The sequence below is a fragment of the Oncorhynchus mykiss genome, chromosome 11, assembly GCF_013265735.2.
Source record: "Oncorhynchus mykiss isolate Arlee chromosome 11, USDA_OmykA_1.1, whole genome shotgun sequence".
NCBI classification, from domain to species: Eukaryota; Metazoa; Chordata; class Actinopteri; order Salmoniformes; family Salmonidae; genus Oncorhynchus; species Oncorhynchus mykiss.
In genome coordinates this window covers 83,550,352-83,559,948 of record NC_048575.1, presented here as the reverse complement: position 1 = coordinate 83,559,948, position 9,597 = coordinate 83,550,352, and positions in this window count along the sequence as shown.

Here is a 9,597-nt window from a genome sequence, read left to right as displayed (position 1 = left end):
AATGTATTGTTCACATACACATATTTAGCAGATGTTATTGGTCCATACACATATTTAACAGATGTTATTGGTCCATATTTAGCAGATGTTATTGGTCCACACACATATTTAGCAGATGTTATTGGTCCATACACATATTTAACAGATGTTATTGGTCCATATTTAACAGATGTTATTGGTCCATACACATATTTAGCAGATGTTATTGCTCGTGTTGCAAAATGCTTGTGTTTCTAGCTCCGACAGTGCAGTTAATATCTAACAATTCACAACAACACACAACAACACACAACAATACACAACAACACACAACAACACACAACAACACACAACAACGCACAACAACGCACAACAACACACAACAACACACAACAACACACAACAACACACAACAATACACAACAACACACAACAACGCACAACAACACACAACAATACACAACAACACACAACAACACACAACAACGCACAACAACACGCAACAATACACAACAACACACAACAACACACAACAACGCACAACAACGCACAACAACACACAACAACACACAACAATACACAACAACACACAACAACACACAACAACGCACAACAACGCACAACAACACACAACAACACACAACAACACACAACAATACACAACAATACACAACAACACACAACAACGCACAACAACGCACAACAACACACAACAACACACAACAACACACAACAACACACAACAACACACAACAACACACAACAACACACAACAATACACAACAACACACAACAATACACAACAATACACACAAATCTGAAAATAAAATAATGGAATTAACACATATATAAATATTAGGAGGAACAATGTCGTAGTGTCATTGACTAAAATACAGTAGAATAGAATACGGTATACTGCGCTGCGTGCTTTCTCTCTCAGTTTATCACTGCCTCATTAAGGTGTCCAGTTGAGCTTATTTCTAAACCTCAGTAACTGTAGTGTGTACAGTACTCTATATATTTAAACCTCAGTAACTGTAGTGTGTACAGTACTCTATATATTTAAACCTCAGTACAGTAATTGTAGTGTGTACAGTACTCTATATATTTAAACCTCAGTAACTGTAGTGTGTACAGTACTCTATATATTTAACCCTCAGTACAGTAATTGTAGTGTGTACAGTACTCTATATATTTAAACCTCAGTAATTGTAGTGTGTACAGTACTCTATATATTTCAACCTCAGTAATTGTAGTGTGTGCAGTACTCTATATATTTAAACCTCAGTAATTGTAGTGTGTTCAGTACTCTATATATTTAAACCTCAGTAATTGTAGTGTGTGCAGTACTCTATATATTTAAACCTCAGTAATTGTAGTGTGTTCAGTACTCTATATATTTAAACCTCAGTAATTGTAGTGTGTGCAGTACTCTATATATTTAAACCTCAGTAATTGTAATGTGTTCAGTACTCTATATATTTAAACCTCAGTAATTGTAGTGTGTACAGTACTCTATATATTTAAACCTCAGTAATTGTAGTGTGTACAGTACTCTATATATTTAAACCTCAGTAATTGTAGTGTGTACAGTACTCTATATATTTAAACCTCAGTAATTGTAGTGTGTACAGTACTCTATATATTTAAACCTCAGTAATTGTAGTGTGTACAGTACTCTATATATTTAAACCTCAGTAATTGTAGTGTGTACAGTACTCTATATATTTAAACCTCAGTACAGTAATTGTAGTGTGTACAGTACTCTATATATTTAAACCTCAGTAAGTGTAGTGTGTACAGTACTCTATATATTTAAACCTCAGTAAGTGTAGTGTGTACAGTACTCTATATATTTAAACCTCAGTACAGTAATTGTAGTGTGTACAGTACTCTATATATTTAAACCTCAGTAATTGTAGTGTGTACAGTACTCTATATATTTAAACCTCAGTAATTGTAGTGTGTACAGTACTCTATATATTTAAACCTCAGTAATTGTAGTGTGTACAGTACTCTATATATTTAAACCTTAGTAATTGTAATGTGTGCAGTACTCTATATATTCTGTACCAATTGAGAACTTTGAGATCTGGATCTTCTCTGGAAAATCATTATTTGAGTCTTTTTGGGGTTCTGGCAGTACTGCTCTATCAGGTCCAGGCTCTGCTGTAGGCCAGGTGCTGTGGGTGTTTACTGTCAGCGCCCAGGTCTGGCAGTACTGCTCTAGCAGGTCCAGGCTCTGCTGTAGGCCAGGTGCTGTGGGTGACAGCAGGCACAGGTCATCTGCCAAGAGAAGGCGTTTAACCTCTGAATTGTGGAGAATAACCGGGGCTGAGGATTTTTCTAAAATAGTGGCCAATTCGTTGATGTAAATATTGAAGAGCGTGGGGCTCAGATTGCAACCCTGGCGAAGGCCCCGCCCCTGCTTAAAGAAATCTGTTATTTTCTTGCCAATTTTGATGCTGCACATATTGCCAGTATACATTGATTTAATTAGGTCAAATGTTTTACCCCCTACACCACTTTCAATGACTTTGTTGAACCATCTTTTCAGTTTGCTGCAGCTAGAGACTGGAAAGAGCTGCACAAACAGTCAAACTGGACAGTTTTTATCTCATTCTCTTCATTTCCTAGACTCAATCATGGACACCCTTACTGACAGTTGTGGATGCTTTGTGTGATGTATTGTTGTCTCTACCTTCTTGCCCTTTGTGCTGTTGTCTGTGTCCAATAATGTTTGTACCCTGTTTTGTGTTGCTGCCATGTTGTGTTGTCATGTTGTGTTGCTACCATGCTGTGTTGTCATGCGTTGCTGCCATTTTGTGTTGCTACCACGTTGTTGTCATGTTGTGTTGCTACCATGCTGTGTTGTCATGCGTTGCTGCCATTTTGTGTTGCTACCACGTTGTTGTCATGTTGTGTTGCTACCATGCTGTGTTGTCATGTGTTGCTGCCATTTTGTTGTTGTGTTTCTACTATGCTGTGTTGTCATGTGTTGCTGCCTTGCTATGTTGTTGTCTCATTAAGTCTCTCTTTATGTAGTGTTGTGTTGTCTCTCTTCATGTAGTGTTGTGTTGTCTCTCTTTATGTAGTGTTGTGTTGTCTCTCTTTATGTAGTGTTGTGGTGTCTCTCTTTATGTAGTGTTGTTTTGTCTCTCTTTACATAGTGTTGTGTTGTCTCTCTTTATGTAGTGTTGTGGTCTCTCTTTATGTAGTGTTGTGTTGTCTCTCATTATGTTGTGTTGTGTTGTCTCTCTTTATGTGGTGTTGTGTTGTCTCTCTTTATGTGGTGTTGTGTTGTCTCTCTTTATGTAGTGTTGTGTTGTCTCTCTTTATGTAGTGTTGTGTTGTCTCTCTTTATGTAGTGTTGTCTCTCTTTATGTAGTGTTGTCTCACTTTATGTAGCGTTGTCTCTCTTTATGTAGTGTTGTCTCTTTTTATGTAGCGTTGTCTCTCTTTATGTAGTGTTGTGTTGTCTCTCTTTATGTAGCGTTGTCTCTCTTTATGTAGTGTTGTGTTGTCTCTCTTTATGTAGTGTTGTCTTAGGTCTCTCTTTATCTAGTGTTGTAGTGTCTCTCTTTACGTAGTGTTGTGTTGTCTCTCTTTATGTAGCATTGTCTCTCTTTATGTAGCATTGTCTCTCTTTATGTAGTGTTGTCTCTCTTTATGTAGTGTTGTGTTGTCTCTCTTTATGTAGCATTGTCTCTCTTTATGTAGCATTGTCTCTCTTTATGTAGTGTTGTCTCTCTTTATGTAGTGTTGTGTTGTCTCTCTTTATGTAGTGTTGTCTTAGGTCTCTCTTTATGTAGTGTTGTGTTGTCTCTCTTTATGTAGTGTTGTCTCTCTTTATGTAGTGTTGCCTCTCTTTATGTAGTGTTGTCTCTCTTTATGTAGTGTTGTCTCTCTTTATGTAGTGTTGTCTCTCTTTATGTAGTGTTGTCTCTCTTTATGTAGTGTTGTCTCTCTTTATGTAGTGTTGTCTCTCTTTATGTAGCGTTGTCTCTCTTTATGTAGTGTTGTGTTGTCTCTCTTTATGTAGTGTTGTGTTGTCTCTCTTTATGTAGTGTTGTATTGTCTCTCTTTATGTAGTGTTGTGTTGTCTCTCTTTATGTAGTGTTGTCTCTCTTTATGTAGTGTTGTCTCACTTTATGTAGCGTTGTCTCTCTTTATGTAGTGTTGTCTCTTTTTATGTAGCGTTGTCTCTCTTTATGTAGTGTTGTGTTGTCTCTCTTTATGTAGCGTTGTCTCTCTTTATGTAGTGTTGTGTTGTCTCTCTTTATGTAGTGTTGTCTTAGGTCTCTCTTTATCTAGTGTTGTAGTGTCTCTCTTTACGTAGTGTTGTGTTGTCTCTCTTTATGTAGCATTGTCTCTCTTTATGTAGCATTGTCTCTCTTTATGTAGTGTTGTCTCTCTTTATGTAGTGTTGTGTTGTCTCTCTTTATGTAGTGTTGTCTCTATGTAGTGTTGCCTCTCTTTATGTAGTGTTGTCTCTCTTTATGTAGTGTTGTCTCTCTTTATGTAGTGTTGTCTCTCTTTATGTAGTGTTGTCTCTCTTTATGTAGTGTTGTCTCTCTTTATGTAGCGTTGTCTCTCTTTATGTAGTGTTGTGTTGTCTCTCTTTATGTAGCGTTGTCTCTCTTTATGTAGTGTTGCGTTGTCTCTCTTTATGTAGCGTTGTCTCTCTTTATGTAGTGTTGTGTTGTCTCTCTTTATGTAGTGTTGTGTTGTCTCTCTTTATGTAGTGTTGTGTTTTCTCTCTTCATGTAGTGTTGTGTTGTCTCTCTTTATGTAGTGTTGTGTTGTCTCTCTTTATGTAGTGTTGTGTTGTCTCTCTTTATGTAGTGTTGTGTTGTCTCTCTTTATGTAGTGTTGTGTTGTCTCTCTTTATGTAGTGTTGTGTTGTCTCTCTTCATGTAGCGTTGTCTCTCTTTATGTAGTGTTGTCTCTCTTTATGTAGCGTTGTCTCTCTTTATGTAGCGTTGTCTCTCTTTATGTAGTGTTGTGTTGTCTCTCTTTATGTATTGTTGTCTTAGGTCTCTCTTTATGTAGTGTTGTGTTGTCTCTCATTATGTATTGTTGTCTTAGGTCTCTCTTTATGTAGTGTTGTCTCTCTTTATGTAGTGTTGTCTCTCTTGTTTTGTGTTTTGTCCTGTGTTATTATTTAATTAATTTGTATTTTTAATTCCAGCCCCCAACCCCAAAGGAGGCATTTTGGTAGGCCGTCATTGTAAATAAGAATGTATTTTTAACTGTCTTGCCTAGTTAAATAAAGGTTCAATAAAAATAAATAATAAAAATAAATCCTGCATGACAAATAGGATCAAATGCTTTTTGGAAGTCGATAAAGCAAGCGTTTTGGTCTTAATCTGGTGAACATGTTTATCTATCAGGGTGTTTAGGATCGTCGTACGATGTTTTGGTATAAATCCAAGATGGCTTTTACTCAAGACATTGTGCTTATTAAGGAAGTTTAGAACTCTTACATTTATAAATCTACATAAAACCTTCCCCAGGTTACTGTTCACACAAATGCCTCTGTAAATTGTTAGGTTCAAATTTGTCTCCGTTCTTAAAGATTGGGGTTATGAGTCCTTGATTCCAGATGTCAGGGAAATAACCTCAGGATCAAATTAAACAGCCATCAGGTACACATGTTTTTATTTAGTTCTTTGAGGGCCTGAAGTTTCTTATATATATATTTCTTATAGAAAATATCTTATATCCTGGTCCTTATAGAGCTCCTGGTCAGTAATAGTTTAGTTCCTTATAGAGCTCCTGGTCAGTAATAGTTTAGTTTCTTATAGAGCTCATGGTCAGTAATAGTTTAGTTCCTTATAGAGCTCCTGGTCAGTAATAGTTTAGTTCCTTATAGAGCTCCTGGTCAGTAATAGTTTAGTTCCATATAGAGCTCCTGGTCAGTAATAGTTTAGTTTCTTATAGAGCTCCTGGTCAGTAATAGTTTAGTTCCTTATAGAGCTCCTGGTCAGTAATAGTTTAGTTCCTTATAGAGCTCCTGGTCAGTAATAGTTTAGTTCCTTATAGAGCTCCTGGTCAGTAATAGTTTAGTTTCTTATAGAGCTCCTGGTCAGTAATAGTTTAGTTTCTTATAGAGCTCCTGGTCAGTAATAGTTTAGTTTCTTATAGAGCTCCTGGTCAGTAGTTGTTTAGTTTCTTATAGAGCTCCTGGTCAGTAATAGTTTAGTTCCTTATAGAGCTCCTGGTCAGTAATAGTCTAGTTCCTTATAGAGCTCCTGGTCAGTAATAGTTTAGTTTCTTATAGAGCTCCTGGTCAGTAATAGTTTAGTTCCTTATAGAGCTCCTGGTCAGTAATAGTTTAGTTTCTTATAGAGCTCCTGGTCAGTAATAGTTTAGTTCCTTATAGAGCTCCTGGTCAGTAATAGTTTAGTTTCTTATAGAGCTCCTGGTCAGTAATAGTTTAGTTTCTTATAGAGCTCCTGGTCTGTAATAGTTTAGTTTCTTATAGAGCTCCTGGTCAGTAATAGTTTAGTTTCTTATAGAGCTCCTGGTCAGTAATAGTTTAGTTTCTTATAGAGCTCCTGGTCAGTAATAGTTTAGTTTCTTATAGAGCTCCTGGTCAGTAATAGTTTAGTTTCTTATAGAGCTCCTGGTCTGTAATAGTTTAGTTTCTTATAGAGCTCCTGGTCAGTAATAGTTTAGTTTCTTATAGAGCTCCTGGTCAGTAATTGGGGAGTCCAGTGGATTTTGATTGTCCTTTATAGCTTTTTCTAATCCATTCAGCTTCTCATGAACTTGGTAATTGTAGTTTTTGTTTTTAGAGGGTGCTGTTTATATCACGTCTCCCGAGTGGCTCAGCGGTCTAAGGCACTGCATCTCAGCGCAAGAGGTGTCACTACAGTCCCTGGTTAAAATCCAGGCTGTATCACATCCGACTGTGATTGTGAGTTCCATCGAGCGGCGCACAATTGGCCCAGCGTCGCCCGGGTTACGCTTTGGTTGGGATAGGCTGTCATTGTAAATAAGAATTTGTTAACTGACTTGCATAGTTAAATAACAACATGGGTTGTCCATATACCACTGTTTCGTATCACTAATTACTCTAGTTTAGGTTTTTCCGATTTGGCCAGAAGTTGTTTGTGTTTATGGACTCCTCAGTTTATGTCAGCTGCTTGCTGTTGTACTGTGTTTTTTTTTTGGTTCTGAGTGTTACATTTATAGAGTTTTAAAGCCTCACAGTAATGAAGGCGTAATTCACCATTATTTGGGTCTCTGTGCTTTTGGTTTGATAGTCGTCATCTGTGGTCTTTTTTTGGTTTGATAGTCGTCATCTGTGGTCTTTTTTTGGTTTGATAGTCGTCATCTGTGGTCTTTTTTGGTTTGATAGTCGTCATCTGTGGTCTTTTTTGGTTTGATAGTCGTCATCTGTGGTCTTTTTTTGGTTTGATAGTCGTCATCTGTGGTCTTTTTTTGGTTTGATAGTCGTCATCGGTGGTCTTTTTTTGGTTTGATAGTCGTCATCTGTGGTCTTTTTTTGGTTTGATAGTCGTCATCTGTGGTCTTTTTTTGGTTTGATAGTCGTCATCTGTGGTCTTTTTTTGGTTTGATAGTCGTCATCTGTGGTCTTTTTTTGGTTTGATAGTCGTCATCTGTGGTCTTTTTTTGGTTTGATAGTCGTCATCTGTGGTCTTTTTTGGTTTGATAGTCGTCATCTGTGGTCTTTTTTGGTTTGATAGTCGTCATCTGTGTTTTTTTTTGGTTTGATAGTCGTCATCTGTGGTCTTTTTTGGTTTGATAGTCGTCATCTGTGGTCTTTTTTGGTTTGATAGTCGTCATCTGTGGTCTTTTTTGGTTTGATAGTCGTCATCTGTGGTCTTTTTTGGTTTGATAGTCGTCATCTGTGGTCTTTTTTTGGTTTGATAGTCGTCATCTGTGGTCTTTTTTGGTTTGATAGTCGTCATCTGTGGTCTTTTTTGGTTTGATAGTCGTCATCTGTGGTCTTTTTTTGGTTTGATAGTCGTCATCTGTGGTCTTTTTTTGGTTTGATAGTCGTCATCTGTGGTCTTTTTTTGGTTTGATAGTCGTCATCTGTGGTCTTTTTTGGTTTGATAGTCGTCATCTGTGGTCTTTTTTGGTTTGATAGTCGTCATCTGTGGTCTTTTTTTGGTTTGATAGTCGTCATCTGTGGTCTTTTTTGGTTTGATAGTCGTCATCTGTGGTCTTTTTTGGTTTGATAGTCGTCATCTGTGGTCTTTTTTTGGTTTGATAGTCGTCATCTGTGGTCTTTTTTTGGTTTGATAGTCGTCATCTGTGGTCTTTTTTGGTTTGATAGTCGTCATCTGTGGTCTTTTTTGGTTTGATAGTCGTCATCTGTGGTCTTTTTTTGGTTTGATAGTCGTCATCTGTGGTCTTTTTTTGGTTTGATAGTCGTCATCTGTGGTCTTTTTTTGGTTTGATAGTCGTCATCTGTGGTCTTTTTTTGGTTTGATAGTCGTCATCTGTGGTCTTTTTTTGGTTTGATAGTCGTCATCTGTGGTCTTTTTTTGGTTTGATAGTCGTCATCTGTGGTCTTTTTTTGGTTTGATAGTCGTCATCTGTGGTCTTTTTTTGGTTTGATAGTCGTCATCTGTGGTCTTTTTTTGGTTTGATAGTCGTCATCTGTGGTCTTTTTTTGGTTTGATAGTCGTCATCTGTGGTCTTTTTTTGGTTTGATAGTCGTCATCTGTGGTCTTTTTTTGGTTTGATAGTCGTCATCTGTGGTCTTTTTTTGGTTTGATAGTCGTCATCTGTGGTCTTTTTTTGGTTTGATAGTCGTCATCTGTGGTCTTTTTTTGGTTTGATAGTCGTCATCTGTGGTCTTTTTTTGGTTTGATAGTCGTCATCTGTGGTCTTTTTTTGGTTTGATAGTCGTCATCTGTGGTCTTTTTTTGGTTTGATAGTCGTCATCTGTGGTCTTTTTTTGGTTTGATAGTCGTCATCTGTGGTCTTTTTTTGGTTTGATAGTCGTCATCTGTGGTCTTTTTTTGGTTTGATAGTCGTCATCTGTGGTCTTTTTTTGGTTTGATAGTCGTCATCTGTGGTCTTTTTTTGGTTTGATAGTCGTCATCTGTGGTCTTTTTTTGGTTTGATAGTCGTCATCTGTGGTCTTTTTTTGGTTTGATAGTCGTCATCTGTGGTCTTTTTTTGGTTTGATAGTCGTCATCTGTGGTCTTTTTTTGGTTTGATAGTCGTCATCTGTGGTCTTTTTTTGGTTTGTTTGTCGTCATTTGACTGAAATTTATTGTTGATGTTTCTGTACATGTTTTTGTTGTATTGCTTTCTGGTATTTTTTTGTGCTGTTTTGGGCCCATCTGTATAAATGTCTGATGTTGTACGGCTTACGGCTTACTGGGCTGTGAATGTTGTTTCCATGTCTGCTCTCTTGAGGAACAAGGTCGTTTAGCTGTTATCAGATAGAGTGGCTAGTGGCTTGATGGTGAATGAGCTGAGAGAGAAAGGGTCCATGTCTGTGATCATATCTACTGTGCTGTGGTCAAGAGGTGCTGTCACCTGTTGTTTCTATGGGGGCAGATGAAGACAGTTAGAGACACTATGGCCTGTAATAAAGCTGTCCCCTGGTCAATAGATCAGGCAGTGTTC